At 43.5% G+C, this 20,692-nt stretch overlaps 1 protein-coding gene across 4 annotated transcripts in view; it reads right to left on the bottom strand.

The window, feature by feature from the left end:
• Positions 1 to 20,692, bottom strand: part of SOS1 (SOS Ras/Rac guanine nucleotide exchange factor 1) — a 1,044,495-nt gene that overhangs the window by 344,705 nt on the left and 679,098 nt on the right. The gene's annotated exons all lie outside the window — the stretch shown is intronic.

The raw sequence follows: 20,692 nt of genomic DNA, 5'->3' as shown, positions 1-20,692 counted from the left end.
CTGCTGACAGCTTGAAACTATCCACCTGCATGGCTTCTACTGGTGCAGGTCCCGGCTCCAAGGGACAGTGGGAGGTTATAAGATGTTGGAAATTCGGGGCGAGGCGGACAAGACGGCGAACCAAGCCTCACTCTCTAGCCTGTTCCTGAACCTCAGGTCTAGCCCTACGGCTAGGCTAATCAGGCCTTCCAAGGTCCTGGGCAGCCAGTTTGTCTTTAATGTGCTCCAAGAGTCCTTGTCTGAAAATTGCAATCAGGCAGTCTCTGCCCCACTGAAGTTCAGAGGCTAGAGTGTAGAAGTGCATTGCATATTCTTCCACAGACCGGAAGCCTTGCCTAACCTGTAAGATTTCAGATGCCTTGGAAGCCATCTGACCAGGATCATCGAATATTTGCCAGAATTCTTGCATGTCAGGTGCAAGAGCAGATCTTCCCTTTCCCAAAGGGGAGGCCAAAGCCAAGGAAAGAATATAAGTCACCTTGACTTGGTCTGTCGGAAAAAAGGATGCCTGCAATTTTAATTGCATCTGACATTGGTTGATGAAGCCTCTACATTTTAGTGGATCTTTGAGATGGAGGCAGCTGAAGCATGGAAGTAACAGGCTGCATGACTGTTGCCAGAGCTGGAGCAGGCTGGGCCACAAAGCCCTGAAGATACCTGGCTATAGTGTTAAACTGATCCTGTTGCTGTTGAAGCTGGTGTGCTAAGTTGGGTATAGCGGAGGCTAGAGGCAGGTCTGCCGAGTTCATGGCCTCAGTAAACTGTGAAGGGTAGTGGGTGTATGAGCCCTTTGTGTTGTGATGTAGTTGATGCAGCCTTGAGGGCAAACAGATGAGAATTACACCGGCAGCTGGCAAATGTGCCCTGTAGTGGGACAGTCTGGAGCTTCATCTATATCAGCCGCCTCCCCCATAGGTTGAGCCCTTGGGTTCTGGTGGCCAGCAGGTAGGTCCCTAGGGTGGTGAAGATAACTAGAGTCCAAAGGCACACCATGGTAAGGGCAGACAGCCTGACTCAGAGAGACTTAGAGACAGACCAATGTCGAGACAGGTAACTAGCAAGAATGGTCAGGTCCAGACAAGGGGGTCAGATCGAGGTGGCAGGCAATCATGGTGAGGTCCAAGAAAAAGGTCAAGATCTGAAGAGTAAAGCCAATGGTAGACGAAGAAACACTGAAGATACAGGACAAGACGGATTGGGCGAGGGAGGCTGGATGAGGCAAGGCTGGATTCAGGAAAACAGGAACATGCAAGTAACACATACTGCGAGGCAGGAGAACTATTGCTGAGGCAAAGTAATGCTATAGGGCCCTTGCTTAAATAGCCCTGTCAGGCTGTCATTATTAGGAAGGTGCTTCTCAGTGTTTCCTGCTGAGGGGCCTATACTTCTCTCATGTTGCACATGCGCAACATGAGAGAAGGTGGCGGCCTGGCGGAGTCAGCGGCATGTGGCAATAAACGGTCTCTGGCAGCATCAGAAAGCAGTGGGAGTGAGTGTGTAACAGCAAAATTCTTCCCAATGGAAATCTTTAATACCTCAAGTATTTTTTGAACAGTGCCTGCATTGACGATGTGTACCTTGGAAAATTGAATAGCTTTAGATTTTTGGCTCAGGCTACGTTCTCAAAGGATTCCATTTTATTGTGCAGAGCCAAATTGTCTTTTATATGGGCTATTTGAGATCTTCAGTGCAGATAGCTGCTAATTAATTGGCGAAATCAAGCTCCCAACATTATCCACTCTCAAATTAGTGTTCCCCTAATTTGTTGGCTGTGCCCTTGGGAAAATTATATAATCGAAAAACAGAACTGGCCAAAATAGCTTCAGTTGTGAGACCACCCTCCATATGTCTAGACAGGTAACGCTGGTGGGAGCAGTTGGAGAAGCCCCCTTCCCCTCATCTATTCCCTGAGGGGGGAGGGGAAAGAGATGGCCAACAACAGGATCTTCCTGGAAGGTGGAAACGCCATGCTGATCACAAGTGCTTGTGCCTTATTTCCACCTGAAATGTGCTCTGTTCCACCGATGGACTTCCCGCGGACTATGGAGACACACTGTGATTTAATCCAACTGCTCACTCTGCTCCTCCAAGTCTCCATCTGGATTTCCGTTCCCATTTAGGCCTCACTCAGGCCCCACCAACCCAGACCATTTATCTCCTGGAGACACAGCTAGGGGCTCCACTCTAGCAAGACCAAGCAGCTGCTTTCAGAGACTCCAAGGACAAAACTACTACCTATGCCCTTAGGAACTTCAGAGGTGGCAGCAATCACTTCAATTCAAAAACAGTTGAAAAGGGGGCATTTGTGTGCCAGGGTTACATGAGGCCCTAGTATCTAATAAGGCCTCAACTGATGAATTGTCATGGCACCAGGTGACAAATGCCATGATTCATATACTGATTTACTGGAATCTGAACATGGGAAGCAGCTCCACGTGGCACCAAAGGTTTTCCTTTTCTCTTCCACTCCATTTCGAAAAAACAGACCAAGGAAATACAGCCAAGAAGGAAAAGCTAAACAGATCTCCTACTTAGTGTCTGCCCAAGCAGCCACTGTGACTTTTCCTTACACTCACTTTCCATTCCTAATACTAATCTGCCCCAGTCTTATTCTCTACCTCAGTCTGCTATGAACAAGGCTATTGTTTCTATATTCTTCACCTCACGCCAGCCACTCTATCTTCTGCACTGTCCACTGTTCTTGAGCTTCAAAGTTTTCTCTCTCTTATTCAGGCATCTCCATTCTCCTTGAGAACATATCCTCACCAGTGATGTCACACTGTATTCTCCTACTACTCCTCCACTTCTCAACTGGGATATCAATCCAAATCCTGGTCCTCCAAGCTAACTCCCACTTCATCTTTGTACATCAAAACATTACTCCTGCAACCCTACTATCTACCTTTTTCTTTCCTTCCTTTTCTCTTTCTGATACTCCTTGTGATACTCTATTTTCAACAAGCTTGCCTACATTCATAACCTATTTCTCTTTCATACACGCCATCTTTTGCTTTGATTGACACTGGGCTTTTCCCTGAAAACATTGTCTCAGTTGCTGCCCTTCTTCATGGAGATTATCTTTCCTCCCATATACCTCACTTTACTGGCTGCAATGACAGTATCTGGGTACTACTCCCCCTCTTGTAGGTTTAAATCCCTTCTCCCTCCTTTTCTTCCTTAAAGGTCCATGCCATCTGCTTATTCATTCCAATATCTCTCCAGATAGCTGTCATTTCTCAATCACCATAAGAACAAAGATCCATTAATTCCAGTATCTTGTTTACAACAATCCAGGTCAAACGTACCAGACAGGATTCCAAAAGATAAAGAGATTCCATGCTGCTTATTCCCAGGGATAAGCAATGGATTTCCACAAGTCCACCTTAAAACGTTTTTGGACTTTTCCTCCAGGAATTTGCTATATCTTTTATAAACCTAGCTATATTAACAGTATTCACCATATCCTCTAGCAACAAATTCCAGAGTTTAATTGTACATTAAGGGCCGGATTTTAAGAGGTACGCGCGGGCGTACATTTGTGTGCGCAACCCAGTGCGCAATGTATGCCCGATGCACACACATGTTGTAAAATCCGGAGTTGGCACGACAAGGGGGTGCACACTAGTGCACCTTGCGTGCGCCGAGCCCTAGGGGAACCCAGATGGCTTTCCCCGTTACCTCAGAGGCTGCTCCGAAATCGGAGAAGCCTCGGAGGAAACTTTCCTTCCGCCCCCCACCTTCCTCTACCTAACCCACCCCCCAGCCCTATTTAAACCCCCCCCCCCCCCTAACATTTGTTTAATAAGTTGCGCCTGCCTCTGGGCAGGCATAGGTTGTATGCGCCGGCCGAGTGCCGGCAAGCGATCCCCCGGCATGGCCACTGTGCCGGAGGTCTCGGTCCTGCCCCAGGACATAATCGCGTCCCAGGGCTTGTGTGCATAGCCGGGCCTATGCAAAATAGGCTCGGCACGCGCGTAACCCTTTGAAAATCTGGCCCTAAGTGAAAAAACATTTTCTCCTATTTATTTTAAATGTAATCTGCACTGAATGATTTATATTTTGGAAGTTGTGGACTACAAGATTTTTAAATAAATAATACACACTACTACTTAGTAACTTAATTGCAAGTGCCCTAGTCTTTATACATTTTAAAAATGTAAACAGATTTGCATTCATCTGTTCCTTTCTGCTCATTTTATAGAACTCTATCAAATCTCCCATCAGCCGTCTCTTCTTTAAGCTGAAAGGTCCAAACCTCTTTAGCCTTTCCTCACAGGGGCATCATTCCATCCCTTTTATCATTTTAATCACCCTTTTCTGTACCTTTTCTAATTCTACTATATCTTTTTTAAGATGTGGTGACCAGAATTGCACACAATACGCAAGATGTGGTCGCAACATTGAGAGCTACAGAGACATTATACCATCCTCTGCTTTATTATCCATTCCTTTATTAATAATTCATAGCATTTTATTTGCTTTCTTGGCTGCCACTGCACACATTAAGCAGAGGATTTCAGATTATTCACATATCTTATAGAAGTAGACACAACCACTAAGTAATATTTAATATGAAATTATGTTACAGTATTTGATGGCACCTGTTTAGTTAATATAATTTAACACATTTAAGCAACATGAAATTATGTGCCTTGTTGTGAACTGTTGCGACGGCAGAGAAAAGATTTTAAATATATAAAAAAAATAGATGATGCCTAGATCCTTTTCAGGAGTAGGGATTCCTAATGTGGAACTTTGCATTGTGTAGCTACAATTTAAATTGCTCTTCCCTAAGGTCATCACTCTGCACTTGTCCGCATTAAATGTCATCTCCGCATTAAATGTCATCTGCCATTTGCATACCCAGAATTCTTGTCCTGGAAGGTCCTCTTGCAATTTCTCACAATCCTCTTGTGATTTAACAACTTTGAATAATTTTGTTTCATCTGGAAATTTGGTCACCTCACTTGTGTTTCCCATATTTATGAGAACAGATCCCTGGCATACTCCACTATTCACTTTTACCCTCTGAAGAAATTTATCATTTAGATTAGATTTTTTTTTTTTTTTAATATTCCGCTTTTCACACTTTTTTCACCACTTCAAAGTGGATTATATTCAGATACTATAGGTATTTCCCTATCCCCAGAGGGCTTACAATCTAAGTTTGTACCTGAGGCAATGGAGGGTAAAGTGACTTGCCCAAGGTCACAAGGAGCGACAATGGGTCTTGAATCTGGTGTCCTGGTTCTTAGCCCACTGCTCTAACCACTAGGCTTTTAACTAGCTCCCAATATACAACAGGACATTGCCTCCTATCCCATGCTTTTTAATCTCCTCAGAAGTCTCTCATGAAGGGCTTTGGCAATAGTGATCATAATATGATCAAATTTGAATTAATGACTGGAAGAGGAACAGTATGCAAATCCACGGCTCTAGTGGTAAACTTTCAAAAGGGAAACTTTGATAAAATGAGAAAAATTGTTAGAAAAAACTGAAAGAAGCAACTACAAAAGTAAAAATTGTGCAAGAGGCGTGGTCATTGTTAAAAAGTACCATTCTAGAAGCACAGTCCAGATGTATTCCACGCATTAAGAAAGGTGGAAAGGCGGCAAAAAGATTACCAGCATGGTTAAAAGGGGAGGTGAAAGAAGCTATTTTAGCCAAAAGATCTTCATTCAAAAATTAAAAGAAGGATCCAACAGAAGAAAATAGGATAATGCATAAACGTTATCAAAGCCTGTCTTATCAATGAGAGAATTTGAAAAGAAGTTGGCCGTAGAGGTAAAAACTCACAGTAAAAACTTTTAAAAATATATCCGAAGCAAAAAGCTTGGACCATTAGATGATCGAGGGGTTAAAGAGGCACAGAGAAGATAAGGCCATCGCAGAAAGATTAAATGATTTCTTTGCTTAGGTGTTTACTGAAGAGGATGTTGGGGAGGTACCCGTACTAGAGAAGGTTTTCATGGGTAATGATTCAGATGGACTGAATCAAATCACGGTGAACCTAGAAGATGTGGTAGACCTGATTGACAAACTGAAGAGTAGTAAATCACCTGGACCGGATGGTATACACCCCAGAGTTCTGAAGGAACTAAAAAATGAAATTTCAGACCTATTAGTAAAAATTTGTAACCTATCATTAAAATCATCCATTGTACCTGAAGATTGGAGGATAGTTAATGTAACCCCAATATTTAAAAAGGGCTCCAGGGGCGATCCGGGAAACTACAGACCGGTTAGCCTGACTTCAGTGCCAGGAAAAATAGTGGAAAGTGTTCTAAACATCAAAATCACAGAACATATAGAAAGACATGGTTTAATGGAACAAAGTCAGCATGGCTTTACCCAGGGCAAGTCTTGCCTCACAAATCTGCTTTACTTTTTGAAGGAGTTAACAAACATGTGGATAAAGGTGAACCGGTAGATGTAGTATACTTGGATTTTCAGAAGGCGTTTGACAAAGTTCCTCATGAGAGGCTTCTAGGAAAAGTAAAAAGTCATGGGATAGGTGGCGATGTCCGTTCGTGGACTGCAAACTGGCTAAAAGACAGGAAACAGAGAGAAGGATTAAATGGACAATTTTCTTAGTGGAAGGGAGTGGGCAGTGGAGTGCCTCAGGGATCTGTTTTGGGACCCTTACTTTTCAATATCTTTATAAATGATCTGAAAATAAATACGACAAGTGAGATAATCAAATTTGCAGATGATACAAAATCGTTCAGAGTAGTTAAATCACAAGCAGATTGTGATAAATTGCAGGAAGACCTTGTGAGACTGGAAAATTGGGCATCAAAATGGCAGATGAAATTTAATGTGGATAAGTGCAAGGTGATGCATATAGGGAAAAATAACCCATGCTATAGTTACACAATGGTAGGTGGATAACACATTGAAATAGTCAGTTCAGTGTGCTGTGGCAGTCAAAAAAGCAAACAGAATGTTGGGAATTATTAGAAAGGGAATGGTGAAGTAAACGGAAAATGTCATAATGCCTCTGTATCGCTCCATGGTGAGACCGCACCTTGAATACTGTGTACAATTCTGGTCTCCGCATCTCAAAAAAGATATAATTGCGATGGAGAAGGTACAGAGAAGGGCTACCAAAATGATAAGGGGAATGGAACAGCTCCCCTATGAGGAAAGACTAAAGAGGTTAGGACTTTTCAGCTTGGAGAAGAGACGACTGAGGGGGGGATATGATAGAGGTGTTTAAAATCATGAGAGGTCTAGAACGGGTAGATGTGAATCTGTTATTTACTCTTTCGGATAATAGAAAGACTAGGGGGCACTCCATGAAGTTAGCATGTGGCACATTTAAAACTAATCTGAGAAAGTTCTTTTTCACTCAATGCACAATTAAACTCTGGAATTTGTTGCCAGAAGATGTGGTTAGTGCAGTTAGTATAGCTGTGTTTAAAAAAGGATTGGATAAGTTCTTGGAGGAGAAGTCCATTACCTGCTATTAAGTTGACTTAGAAAATAGCCACTGCTATTACTAGCAATGGTAACATGGAATAGACTTAGTATTTGGGTACTTGCCAGGTTCTTGTGGCCTGGATTGGCCACTGTTGGAAACAGGATGCTGGGCTTGATGGACCCTTGGTCTGACCCAGTATGGCATGTTCTTATGCTTTCCAGAAATCCAGATACACTATAACAACTGGTTCACCAGTATCCACGTTTATTTACAGCTTCAAAAAAATGTAGCAGATTGGTGAGGCAAGACTTCCCTTGCCTAAATTCCTGTTGGATTTGTCCCATTATGATTATTTTTTGTTCTTTATGATAGTTTCTACCATTTTGCCTGGCACTGACGACAAGCTCACTTGTCTGTAGTTTCCTGAATCACCACAAAACCCTTTTTAAAAATTGGCATTATGTGTAACCCTCTAATAGATGATTCCATTACTAATATACCTGCAATTTCATTTTTAGTTCTTTCAACACTCTGGGGTGATTATTATTTTAGTCCAGGTGATTTGCTACTCTGTAGTTTGCCAGCTTGTCTTATTATATCTTCCAGGTTCACTAAGATTTGTTTCAGTTCCTCTGAATCATCACCTTTAAATATTTCTGGCACAGATTCTCTTATATCTTCCTCAGTAAAGACTGAAGCAAAGAATTCATTTAGCCTCTCCGCTATGGCCTTGTCTTCCCTAACTGCCCCTTTTATCCCTGATCATCTGGTAGCTCACCAGACTCCTTCACAGGCTTTCTGCTTTGAATGTACCTGTAAAAGTTTATTATGAGTATTTGCTTCTATGGCAAGCTTATTTTCAAATTTTCACTGCTTTTATCAGTGCGTTGCATCTAACTGGCCACTGCTTATGCTATTTCTTGTTTTCTTCATTTGGATTCTTTTTCCATTTCTTGAAAGATTCTAGCTCCACCTTTTCACCATGCCAGAAGTTGTTTAGCCTTCTTTCCAACTTTTGTAATGCATGGAATATATCTGGACTGGGCATCCAGGATAGTATTTTTAAACTAGGTACTCGTAGCCTGGAGTGGCCACTGTTGGAAACAGGATGCTGAGCTTGCTAAGTGAAGGTGCTGGGGAATCCTTGGTGCTGAAGAATGAAGGACTAACAAACTTCTGCATCAATAAACTCTTGCTAGTGGTTGGCACTGGGGAGGTTTCAGCATAGAGCGGAATAGGTTTTAGATAGTGATACCTCAAATGGTGGATTTTTTTTTTTTTTACTTTTTCAAACAGAACTTGAGGTGAGGCTAAATAATACGTAAGCAGGGGCAGCGGAAAGCCTTTTTGACTGGGGGAGGGTCATGCAACTCCACCTCCAACTTCTACAGTTAACATCATAGACATATCTGACTACACAGGACATTCAGCAGCACAGCTATGCTGCTTCATTTTACCACAGCAAGTACTACTTAGGCTGATATTGAGCAGATCTAACTTACCTGGATAACTTATCCTTCTACGACTGAATATCATGGCTTAGCCAGATAACTTATCCGGCTATCTAGCACTAAATGCACTTTGAATAGCCCATGAAGAATAACTTATTATAACAATGCTAATTTAAAAGTTAAGCTTAAAAATAACATTGTGCAGGAAGAATAATGTATTGTTATTTAACATTCTTGGGGCATTTAAGGTGAATCACAACATTTAAAATACACAATGGGGCGGATTTTAAAAGCCCTGCTCGCTGGTGCGCCTATGTTCAATAGGCCTACCGGCACGCGCAGAGCCCCGGGACTCGCGTAAGTCCCGGGGTTTTCTGAGGGGGCGTGGCCGACCAGCGCGGCGTTTTCGGGTCGGGACACTGCGTTTTGGGGGCGGGCCCGGGGGCGTGGTTTCGGCCAGGGGCAGTCCGGGGGCGTGGCCTCACCCTCCGGAACCGCCCCCGGGTTGCGTCTAGGTGCGCTAGCGGCCCGCTGGCGCGTGGGGATTTACCTCTCCCTCCGGGAGGCGTAAATCCCCCAACAAAGGTAGGGGGGGGTGGGTTAGGTAGAGGAAGGGAGGGGAAGGTGAGGGGAGGGCGATAGCGAATTCCCTCCGAGGCCGCTCCGACTGGGACAAAGGGAAGGGGCAGGAGCAGAGATCGGGAAGAAGGGGCAGAAAGAAAGAGGGACGTCCCAATATACATTCCCACCACCTCAAAAGCAATGACCAAGCCTTTTTTCTCACTTCAGCCCAGGGGCGGATTGACCTTTCGGGGGAATCGGCTTCCCCCGGTGGGCCAGTCTAGCTGGTCACGTGGTCTCGACCGCGTGGCTCTTCCTCAGCCCAGCCTCAGCGCCTCCAAGCCAGCCCCTGCCGGAGACCAAGCCGGCAGGGGCCAAAGAAATACAAATTGAGGCCGGCGGAGGCCGAAGAAAAGAAGATCAGCCAGCGCGGACCGAAGAAATGAAGATGGGAACCTCCCAGCCAGCCCCCGCCGGAGAAATTAAAATCGAGGCCGGCGGAGGCCGAAGAAAAGAAGATGGGCCGGCGCCGCCCAGCCAGCCCCTGCTGGAGACCAAGTGGCGTGGGCCGAAGAAATAAAAATCGTGGCCGGCAGAGGCCGAAGAAAAGAAGATGGGCCGGTCCAGCGCCTCCCAGACAGCCCCCGCAGGAGACCAAGCCCGTGAGGGCCAAAAAAATGAAGATGGGCGCCACCCAGCCAGCCCCCGCCAGAGACCAAGTGGCGGGGGCCGAAGAAATAAAAATCGTGGCCGGCAGGGGTGAAAAAATGAAGATGGGCGCCGGCAGGGGCCAAAACAGTGAACACCGGTGCTGCTAGCCGCCGGAGACCAGCTGTTCAGCTGGGGGCCTTAGATCGGCAGAATGCTTATGTGTGTGTGTGAGAAAGGAATGGTGCTTCTGTGTGTGTGTGAGAAAGGAATGGTACTTCTGTGTGTGTGTGTGAGAAAGGAATGGTACTTCTGTGTGTGTTTGTATGTGTGTGCGTGTGAGAAAGGAATGGTGCTTCTGTGTGTGTGTGTGTGTGTGTGTGTGTGAGAAAGGAATGGTGCTTCTGTGTGTGTTTGTGTGTATATGTGTGTGAGAAAGGAACGGTGCTTGTGTGTGTGTGAGAAAGGAACGGTACTTCTGTGTGTGTGAGAAAGGAACGGTACTTCTGTGTGTGTGAGAAAGGAACGGTACTTCTGTGTGTGTTTGTGTGTGAGAAAGGAATGGTACTTCTGTGTGTGTGGTGTATATGTGAGTCAGGGAGGGTGCTTGTGTGAGTCAATGCGTGTGTGCGAGAGAGAGATGGAACATGTTTTTGGCTGGCTTGTGGCTGTAAGAGAGAGGGCATGTGTGTGATTGAGAGCTTGTAAGTAGGGAGCGAGAGCATTGTGATGAATCCTGTGTGTAAGTAAGGGGAGCGAGAGCATTGTGTGATTGAGAGAGACTGCCCAGAGAGGTGACGTGTGTATGTGTGAGACTGATCAGGGAGATGACTAGTGGTATGTGTGTGCTTGTGTGTGTGAGAGAGAGATACTGGTTGGGGAGATGATTGGTGTGTGAGAGAAAGAAACTGGTCTTGAGGGTGTAACTGGTGTGTGTGTGTGTGTGTGTGTGTGTGAGAGAAAGAGAGAAGAGATTGGTTGAGGTCCCTAAGGAAGAGGACCATGAGGACAGCTTCAGCAGCTACTGCTGCTTCTGGTGTGGCCTGCAAGGGAAAGAAGTAGGAGAACTGCTGGAGAGGGTAAGTAAAGGTGGCTTTTTAAGTTCATTTTTCTTGACCGACTACCATTTTAATTATTGGGTAGTATGTGATGTGTCTGCTGTTTGAAATATTTTAATGGTGTTTGGTAAAGGTTTCAAAATTTGCTTGAGTCTTTAAATTATTGGATATTCTATTCATCAGCTGTTTTAAAATTTTATTATTAGTGTGATTTTATAATTATGATTCATGATTTATATATCTTGATTTTATTGATTGTTTCATGAAGAATGGTGACATTTTTGTTTTTCCATTGTTGCACTGTATAGAGTCTGGTGTGTTACGTTTTACAGTTTAGTTTTTGTCTGCACATTTCTATTTATACTTTATGTGGCTTTATTCTATATTTGGTGAGAGTTTGTGTTCTGCATGCAGACTGAGATGAAGCATTCTTTTAGCATGTAGGGATCTGTAGTAGCTTGGTCTGTTCTGTTTTCCTGATAGGTGTATTGATATTTTAGATTCTGGTGTAATATTTATGGTATTCTTTTTCATAGATGGGGTTGTTATTCTTTGAGTTTTGGCAAACAGTACTGTGTTGATACAGGAGGACCATGCCGAAATATAGGGGTGTGTACATATATATGTAAATTATATATGTAAATTACATTGTATATGTAATTGGATACCCATGGGCCAGCATGGAGAAAAATTCACCGGGCCACTATTTTCCCTCAATCCGCCCCTGCTTCAGCCTCTTCCTTTTCTTCCTGCTCCCAACCCCCTTTTTCTCCCTTCAGCCTCCCTCCTCCACCTCTCCCTTCCATGAAACTCTGCGAGCAAAAATAGTTCAACTTTATAAATCAGGAAAAAAATATAAAAAAGATATACAAAGATTTGAAAATGCCAATCAGTACTGTTCAAGAAGTGGAAAATTATGGGCTCTGTTAATAAGAGCAAGTTTGCTTACCGTAAACGGTGTTTTCCATAGATAGCAGATGAATTAGCCATGCTGTCTGGGTACATCTTCCATGCTACTAGGTGGCGGAGCTCTCTCTAAGACTAGTAAAATCTTTCCGCTAGGAGCTCCCTCCTGCATATTGCCAGTATTGCCTCAGGTTCCTGAGTCAGATCAAAGCAAGTAAGTTAGGATAGAACTGTCTGGGGAGGCGGGCGGGCCAGGATGGCTAATTCATCTATCTACGGAAAACACCGTTTACAGTAAGCAAACTTGCTCTTTTCACGTAGATAAGCATCTGAATTAGCCATACTGTCTGGGAGTCCCCAGCTGAAGTATTGAGCATTTGTGTTATGTTGATAGTGCTTGATTTGCTCAATACTATAGGTAATGGCGGACAGTTCCTATGAAGGCTTCGGTTTAGTGGAACTTGTGCTCTTCTGAAGGATAGTCCGTCCCATTAATGCGTCATCCTCTGCTTGTTTATCCAAACAATAGTGGGATGTGAAAGTGTGTAACGAGGACCATGTCGCCGCTTTACAGATATCTATGATTGGTACTTCATGGAGGTTGGCTATTGAAGTTGCTATTGCTCGTACCTGATATACTTTAGGCATTGCAGGTAACACCTGTGATAGTTGAGGATAGCAAAACTGAATGCAGTTGGATATCCATGTGGATAAGGTTCTCTTTGTTACTGGACGTCCTTGTGAATTTGGATTGAAGGAAATGAATAGTTGGGATGGCCTAGTGGGAGAATCTGTGCGCTGTTTGTAGTAAGCCAGTGCACATTTACAGTCTATAGTATATAGTTTCCTATCATCATTGTGATGAGGTTTTGGATGAAACGTAGGAGACTGGAGACCACCTTTGGAAGAAATTTTGGGTGTGTCCGCAAGGTCACTTTGTCATGGTGAAATTGAAGATAAGGAGGGTAGTGAACCAGGGCTTGTAGTTCACTTATCTGTCTTGCTGAAGTTAATAGAATATAAAATAACCCAGTACTCATCACCAAATCTCTTGCATTATCGACGCTGCACAAATGTATGAAACAATATTGAAAATGACCATCATAATAGGCTTCCTCGTAAGGGCTTTCGCCTAATTCAACTCGGCCTTATATATAATCATAGGTCATAACTGTTCAAATCTCGTAATAATCCCCACCATTGAGATGCAAAAAAATTTTTTTTAAAGATTTTTCTGTTGCACTTAAAATTGTAAGTCATTAACTCTTCCTGCCATCAAAAGTTGCTGAAGTTAATGCCACCAAAAAGAGTACCTTCCACGAAAGGTAACGAAGGTGACAAGTTTCTAAAGGTTTGAACGGTGGAAGCCTGAGCTGTTCGAGAACTGGGTTAATATCCCACGGCACCGGTGCTTTCTGTGAAGGTGGATGTAGGCACAGTACTCCTTTCATGAATCTCGAAACTAAAGAATGACATGAAATAGGCTCTCCATTAAGAAGAATGTGGTAAGCTGTGATAGCGTTTAAATGTACCCTTAAAGTCCGGCACTGTATAGCAGATGAAGGTACGAAAGAAGTTGTTCTGGTGAACTTTGCACTTTTATTACCTTTATATCTTCCTCCATTTTCACAAAATTTTCCTGATTTTCTTTTATTTGAACATTATTTTTGTTAGAAATTATTTCCATTTGTTGAGACAGAGTTGTTATTTTCATTGAACAATCATTTACAGCATTACCCATGTTCTTCAACACGTCCCAAATAGAATCAAGGGTAACATTTGCTGGTTTTGGAATCATGACAAAGGTTGGCTGAATTTTCAGCGTCTCACCTTCTCCTCCGCTCGCAGATGTTTCCTCCGCCGGACACCCATCTCTCTCTCCGGTTGAGGATTCCAGCATTCTTAGAGCGGGATCAATCTCAGCAGTTGCTCCCTCCAAGACCAAATCCAAGGTCACCATTTCAGGGCTTTGGCTGGCTGACTTCTGCTGGGGTTCTCGCTCTTGCGGCGGAGGTCTGACGTCTGGGCTCAGGGAAACATCTTCCGAGGTCGAAGGTAACTCTCCTCCGTTACCTTCGACAGCCGGACCTCCTGGCCCCTGCTTAATAGCTGTCTCCAAACACTGCTTGATGGTCGGCTGCCCGGTTAAGGTAGGGGATTCGGAGGGATAGGTCTTTGTTTTCCCCTTCCTTTTCGCCGGCATTTCGATTATTTAAAGGAAATTGTCAAGAGAACAAAAAACGCCGAGCAGCGCAGTGTTAGGGTCCCGCCGCCATCTTGGGTCCACTGCCATCTGAGTAAGAGGGTGGAATTCATAGAGAACAGACAGACATTTAAATCTGCGTTTCTTAAACTTTCCCAAAGTGGTGGGGGAATTACCCCGTGTTACGTTGAGGAGATATCTCCTAGAAAATTTAGAATTTGCCTCTGAACAAACCCCACCTATGGACAAGGTTTATTTTTTGCCAACCAACGCGAAGTCTCAAGTACAAATACAACCGATGGACCTTGAGAATCTCACAGATTACCTCGAATCATCCCATTATGAAATCATTGAAAGAGCTACACTGTTGGTTACTTTTCTGACTGAACTTGATCTTAGCTCAGTCATGAAGAAATACTTCAAAAAAGCGAATAACCCATTTATGGGTCAGTCAATAAGAATATTCCCTGACTTATGTAAAATCACTCAACAGAGAAGGAAAGGCTTCTTAGCCCTGAGACAAGAAACCCTAAATATTGGGGCTTCCTTTTATTTAAGATATCCAGCTAAATGTTTAGTTAAAATAAGAGGAGATAATTTTGTCTTTACAGCCCCAGAACAGTTAAAAAAACTCATAGAATCAAGGAAACAGAGAACAGCAATTGGAACCAGTGAAAAGACATAAATAAATGGAATATAGCTATGTAACCCGCTAGGTTATTTTTCCTATAATTGTTTCTTGTTTTATCTCCTTAAAAATTTCTCCACCCCCAAATGTTTTGGGGTCTAATGGATACTAAGATAAAAGTTATATGGTTTCTTTTTGAAATATGTTTTAGTTTCTTGTTAACATGTATATGTATCATGTTTCTCAAGCAAAGTTGTATCTTTGTGAAATTTGAAATTAATAAAATATAAATTAAAAAAAAAAAAAAGAAGTTGTTCTGGTGAACAAGTGAATGGGTCTGTTCCTGTGGATAAGCACCAGGTGTTATAGTGAGTCCAATTTCTTTGGTAATTGAGCCTTGTTGAAAGTTTCCTTGAGGATATTAATATGTCCTGGAGAGCAGGAGAGATGTTCAAATGTTGGTATGCGAGCCTCTCAATCTCCATGCCGTGAGGAGTAGGGAAGAGTGAAGGGGATGTAGCAGTGATCCGTTGTCCTGTGTAAGAAGGCGATCGCATCCTCCAGAGGCATTAGATTGCAGACTGATAGGCGCAGGAGGTAGCTGTACCATGGCTGTCTTGGCCATGCCGGTGCTATGAGTATTAGATCCGCTTGGTCTTCGATGCACCTCTGAATCGTTTGAGCGATGAGAGGTATCGTAGGAAATGCGTACAGTACATTGTGTGTCCAACTGATTAAAAAGGCAACTGGAGCGAGTCTGTGTAGGCTCGGGTAAACTGAGCAAAAGGTCTTTAGTTTTGTGTCGACTTTTGTTGCAAAGAGCTCTATGGATGGGAGACCCCAAATCGAGAATATGTGGCTGGTCACTTCTGGGTTTAGCTCCCATTCGTGGAGGTGAAAAATCCTGCTGAGTCTGTCTGCTCTTGAATTGTGAATGCCTGGTAGGTAAGTCGCCCGTAGGGAGATGAGCCTGCAATAGGCCCATTCTAAAATCTAAACATTTTCCTTGCATAGGTTCCATGAACCGGACCCTCCTTTGTTGATGTAAAACATTGTAACTTGATTGTCCGTGTGAATCATTATAATTTTTTCCCGAAGGAAGTTTTCAAAGGCTCGAAGGGCGTAACGTACCACTCGTAGTTCCAGAAGGTTTATGTGCAGTGTCCGTTCATATGAAGTCCACTGACCTTGTGTTTGTAAGTGGTTCAAGTGTGCTCCCCATCCTGTGGGGGATGCATCTGTGGTTAGTATGATCTGATGTCGTAATGGGCATGAGGGGGAGCCTGCTTGCAGGGTTTCTGAAAGTATCCATCACTCCAGATCCTGTTTCATACTGTTGGTTAATGAGATGGGGAGGGGGGGGTTTGACAATTGTTGGAGATATTGGTCCCATTGATGTTTCAATCCCCATTGGAGGCGGCATATATGGAGGCGCGTATTTGGAACTACATAAACGGATGCAGCCATATGTCCAAGAACAGTGAGGACCTGGCACGCTGGTACAGTCGTAGTGCGAAGAAGAGTTGTAGCTAGCGTTGAGAGAGTTAACACTCTCGGATGCAGCAAGAATGCCCTGTCTTGGACTGTGTCTATGAGGGCTCCTATGAACTGCTAAGTCTGAGTGGGTTCTAGATTTGATTTTTCGTAGTTGATGAGAAGACCTAGATTGTGTCTAGGCATGAAATTGTTTGAAGAAGATTGTTTCGTAATAGTGCTTGATTGCCTGCTACTATCAGCCAATTGTCTAGATAAGGGAATATCTGCAAGCCCTGTAGTCGAAAGTGTGCCACCACCACTGCAAGGCATTTGGTAAATAATCATGAGGCAGAGGAAAGACCAAATGGAAGGACTCTGTATTGGAAGTGTTGCTTTTCCATTTGGAAACATAGGTAACATCTGGAATTGGGATGCATTGGTATGTATGCATAAGCATCTTTCAAGTCCAGTGAACCCATCCAATCCTTGGGCTGAAGAAAAGGGAGAATGGATTTGAGAAGTCATTTTGAATTTCTCTGTTTGAAGAAATCTGTTGAGTCAGTGGAGGTCTAAGATTGGCCGTAGACCTTCTGATTTCTTGGGAATTAGGAAATATTGGGAGTAAAACCCTAGCTGTTTTTCTGGCTAAGGTATCTTCTGAATGCAATTGTTTTGTAAGAGAAGTTGTATTTCTTGCAGAAGATGAGATTTGTGAGATGCGAAAGCTTTTTGATGGATTCGGTGTGGAAGGGTGGGAAGGGAGGAGAAATGGAGAGAATATCCGTGCTGTATTATGGATAGTACCCATTGATCTGATGTTATTTTGGTCCAAGCTGGAAGAAAATTGGATAATCTCCCTCCCACTGGTGGTGGTGGTGGCAGAACAACCTTTAAAAACCTGATTGGGTTTTGCTGGCTGAGGATGAGGTTGTTTTTCTAGGTTGACGGGGGTTTCTTGCACGCTGACGAGGTGCTGTTGGTTGATATGGTTGTTGACTTGGTGGATAATATATTTGAGGTTTATAATATGGTTTATAAGATTTGAAAGATGGTTTCCTTTAAGGAGGAGCAGTGTATTGACGTCGAGTTGTGGTGGAATGCTGAGGTGCTGTTAAAGAAAGGACCGCTGTTTTTTGTTCTTTAAGCTTTGCAATGGTAGTTGTAAACTGGTCTCCAAACAAATTATCCAGGCGACAAGGTAAATTAGTGAGCTTGTCGTGGACGTCATCACGAATAGCACTAGAGCGTAACCACGCAAGACGTCATGCTGCTAAGGCATTTGCTGAAGATTTAGCTGATATATCGAAGCCTTCATGCACCAGTCTTAAAAGATGTCTTAACCCTTCCTTCCAAGTTATAATATGGAATAGGTAATGTGTCATCTGGAGATGCTTGTTGTAGGTGTGGTTTTAGTGCCTGTAGGCTCTCAAATAAGTATTGGGCTATATAAAACTGATGATTTTTAATCCTGGCATTGAGCATTGCGGATTGGAAGGACTTCTTAGCAAATTCATCTAGGGATTTATTTTCCTTAGTTGGAGGAGTGTTAGAATGTATCTTTGCCTTCGAGCTTTCTGCATCGCAGATTCAACCACGACCGATTGGTGAGGAAGTTGAACTGCAGCATGAAAGGCTGAATCCTTCATCTGGTATTTGATATCCACTTTCCGAGATGATTGGGGAGGGGGTGGATAAAGGAGTATCCTATGCTTTTTCCATTAAGGATGTTAAAATCTGGTGTTGTGGCAAAGCCAGTGGCTCATTGGGAACATCAAATATTTTCTGGATGCCCAACATTTTTTTGTCAGGGATCCGGGATCCTCTTGGTTTCAACATTTAATATCTGAACAACCTTCTCAATAAATTGAGAATGAGGTCCTCCTGAGGGGAAGAAGGTTGTGGAGGTAAGTCTGGCGGATCAGTGGGGTAACCCCTTGAGGAGTTTGAGGTAGTGTCTGAATCCGAAATGTTTTCTGTAATTGGTAACTGTGAAGGTGGGAGGCGTTTTGGCGCCATACCAGGTAATGCTGGATCTTCTGGAACAGATAAGGATTGTTGTGGAAGACCAGTAGGTGGTACAGTCGATGTTGTTACCGACTAACAATTGATTAAGAATAGTGGTGATTTGAGACACTGCTTGTGTTGCTAATGCCGATGTAGATGGTTGTTGAAATGGTGCGGTCCTTAATGGTGGTTGTAAAGGCAAAACATTTCCTGGAATCTGTGCACCAATGGATGATACAGAAGCAGAAGACGATGATCCAGATGATAGTGATGTGTCCGAAAGGTGTACTTGTGATAACTCGCCCTCGGATTCCATTGGCAAGGGTGTTGAAACTGGTTTCTTCCCTTTATGACCAGAATGATGCTTCTTTGGAAGTTTAGGAGTCGGCTGCATTGGGGGAACCCCCAGTGCGTCGACAGGAGTGGGGTGCATCGCAGGTATGTCGCTTGAAGCAGATTGTGTCAATATCTTCTCTGTGTTGATGCGTCAAATGCATCAATGGTGCGTCCGGTCGATGCTTCTTCGACGCAGTATGAGGTTTGCGTCGATGCGTTGATGCTTCAGTAAGACCACGCTTCAATATGGCATTGGCTCTCATCTCCAGAGCATCGATGCGTCGATGTAGTCGAATACATCGGTGAAGCACGTGGCCGCGATGCCACCGACGCATCCCCCGCTCCTTGAACCGATTCTCGGCTAGCGGTCACAGGAGGGTGTCCTGACCTGGGGAGTTTGACTGAAGAAGCTCTCCTCGATGACGGGTCCTTCTGTCTTCACTTAGGACCTGGAGAGGAGTGAACAGAGGCTTCAGAAGTGTGTCTGAGCTCATGGGGACATACGTTCCCAGTCCACACAGTTCTTTTGATCATGAAGAGATCCAAGACAGAGGTAACAAGATGAATGGCCATCTGTGGCAGACAATTTAGCCACATGAGCAAAATTTAAAGCCTGGATGAGGCATCGTTCAGCAGATCTCAGAGATGTTAAAAACTGCTGTTATTTTGTGATCTTTTCTTTAACTTTTGTCAAATTTTTTGAAACTTTTTTCCTCATAATTTTCAGTTTCTCTCAGGAGAGAGGAGCTCCGTGAGGCTAATGGTCGTGCGGAAAAAAACTGACTGAAGAACCTGAGGCAATACTGGCAACATGCAAGAGGGAGCTCCTAGCTGAAAGATTTTACTAGACTTGGAGAGAGCTCTGCCACCTAGTGGCACGGAAGACGTACCCAGACAGCATAGCTAATTCAGATGCTTATCTACCTGAAAAAAAGATAGACCAAGAAAGATGTCAGACAACTGCAAGGAAAATTTGTCAAGATGCCAAAAAAAAAAAAAAACAACCCACAACTTCTGCTGAAATACAGGCTTCTCTGAAACAAAGTGGTGTGGATGTTTCAGCATGCAAAGCAATTGCTGCACCAATGTCACAAAACAGCCTCCTTACAATGCATCAAACTGCACCTATAGAAACCTCAAACTTCTGGAACAAAATAATTTGGAGTGGTAAGACCAAAATTGAACTTTATGATCACAACCAAATGCTATGAAGAGAAGCACACCACCCCTACCGTGAAGCATGGAGATGGATCTCTGCTGTTGGGGGAGGGGGGCACGCAGAGAATGAGCTACAGTGGCACAGAGAATTTAGCCAAAATTTGAAGGCAGGATGAAAGCATCTTATCAGAAAATACTAGAGAAGAATTTGCATTTATTAGCCAAGAAGCTGTGCATGGGGCGCACTTGGACTTTCCAACATGACAATGATCTGAAACATAAGTCCAATTTGACTCTTCAGTGGCTGCAGTAGAAGAAAGTTGAGGTTCTGGAGTGCACATTATAATCTCCTGACCTCATCGTTAAGCCACTTTGGGGAAAACTCAAAACATGCAGTTCATGCTAGACATGGAAAATTTCCAGGATCTGAAGGCTTTTTGCCAAGAGAAATGAGCAGCTTTACCACATGAGAAAATAAAGGGCTTCATTCACAACTATCACAGAAGACTGCAAAATATATGCAAACTTTTGAACAGGACAATTTTATTATTTCCCTTATTGCTTTGGTTTATTTAATGACTGTGCTATTCTGTGATGCATAATAGTTAAATTTGAAACATTAAAAATAATAGATGTTTTGTCTGATCACTCATGTTTTCTTAAAATGCTACACATCTTACAAATTCTGACAGGGGTATGTAAACTTATGAGCAAAGCTATCTGTCCCAAGGAAAGGATGACCCTAGTAGGGTGCTCATGGTTATTCATCTGAGGCAGGGCACCAGAATGTAAAAATGTGACTCTGCCACATACTTTAGGAACAGAAAATTACAGCACCAG

This window comes from Rhinatrema bivittatum, chromosome 3 (genome assembly GCF_901001135.1).
Source record: "Rhinatrema bivittatum chromosome 3, aRhiBiv1.1, whole genome shotgun sequence".
Taxonomy (NCBI): domain Eukaryota; kingdom Metazoa; phylum Chordata; class Amphibia; order Gymnophiona; family Rhinatrematidae; genus Rhinatrema; species Rhinatrema bivittatum.
Note: the sequence above shows the minus strand (reverse complement) of the source record. Positions and strands in the feature narration are given on the sequence as shown.